This window comes from Crocuta crocuta, unplaced genomic scaffold (assembly GCF_008692635.1).
Source record: "Crocuta crocuta isolate KB4526 unplaced genomic scaffold, BGI_CrCroc_1.0 C28669726, whole genome shotgun sequence".
In the NCBI taxonomy this organism is placed as follows: domain Eukaryota; kingdom Metazoa; phylum Chordata; class Mammalia; order Carnivora; family Hyaenidae; genus Crocuta; species Crocuta crocuta.
This window is the reverse complement of record NW_027550246.1, coordinates 135-1,362: the sequence shown is the minus strand read 5'-3', so window position 1 is coordinate 1,362 and position 1,228 is coordinate 135. Positions and strand designations below refer to the sequence as shown.

The 1,228-nt window shown below is 35.9% G+C and overlaps 1 long non-coding RNA gene across 1 annotated transcript; it reads right to left on the bottom strand.

Moving 5' to 3' along the window:
* Positions 1-239: 239 nt before the first annotated feature.
* LOC144219092 (uncharacterized) lies at positions 240-836 on the bottom strand. The gene is made up of 2 exons (XR_013331302.1): positions 705-836; positions 240-576 (listed from the first exon to the last, which is right to left on the bottom strand). It is a non-coding gene; the product is annotated as an uncharacterized LOC144219092 (long non-coding RNA).
* Positions 837-1,228: the final 392 nt, after the last annotated feature.

Below are 1,228 nucleotides of genomic sequence, written 5' to 3'. Positions count from 1 at the left end.
TTCTGGGGCACAGACTTCAGCTGCTTTTAATAAATTTTGTAATTTCGTGGAGTAGATAATATTTCAAACCTTATTGTCATTAGAATTGGTTCTGTAGCTTAATGAGTATATGCAAAAGGGTGTGTTCTTTCATTTTTCTTTCCCTTTAGAAAGAGCGACGTAACCTTCTATAATTGTACTTTCTACCTTTGGGGACCGATACTGATACAGATTCACTGAAGCCAACTTAAACGCAAATCACCTTTATCGTTAACATTTAATTAACAGTGTTAGGGAGAGAAAGTCACCGTGACTGGCAAAGGCCCGTACGTTTCCTGTATATAACTTTGGAATGGCTGCTATTCACATAACTGTTTAGGTCTCACTTGGGTTTACACAGAAAGAGGGCCTTACACCTAAACAAGCCAGCCGATAACAAGATGTAACCATTTAAACTAGAATTGTTAAATCACAATGGTATGATGTGGCTCATATTTGTAACTATATCATGTTGCTTAGTTCAAGTCCCTTCTTCAAATGCCATCATAACAACGGAGAACCAAGAGAGGGTCGAACAACTGCCGCCTCTTCTTGCTGCTATTAAATGAAAGGAGAGAATACACTTGTTTAATACTTATATAAGGATTATACAGATAACAGCAAATAGACTCTTTCAACGTTCAACTCAATCTTTAGCTTTCACCTTGAAATAATATACTACTTACATGTTTCATCAGAAGGCGTTTTTGCAACATGGCCATTTCTTTCACAAGTTCCCTCTGCTCACCAGTCAGAAAATGTTCCCGTTTCTTCTCTACGTCTTCCATACTCTAAAACAAAAAGCCAGTCCAGTTGCAAACCACCACTTCTCATCTTAAGCTTGAAATATGCCAACATTCGATTTCAAAAGTACTAGAGTTTTAATATTCCAAGGATGGCTGTTATCTATTCCAAATTAAAAAAGGAAAACTTCTAAATCACACAAGTGCACAACAACATTTGCAAAGAGAAATTTTAATATCAGATTCAAGTGAAATATTATTATTATTATTTTAAGAGACACACCTCTGGTACACTTTGCTCAAAACAATGGGTCAATGAATGGTTAAGGTCAAGGTCAAAATGGACCCAAAGTATAGACAAAGACCGGGGAGTCCATATCAATAAACGCTATAATTTTAAAATCCAGCAATAAGCTTTCTAACACCAGGTAATAACACATTTATTATCAGTAATAGTCAACGGAACA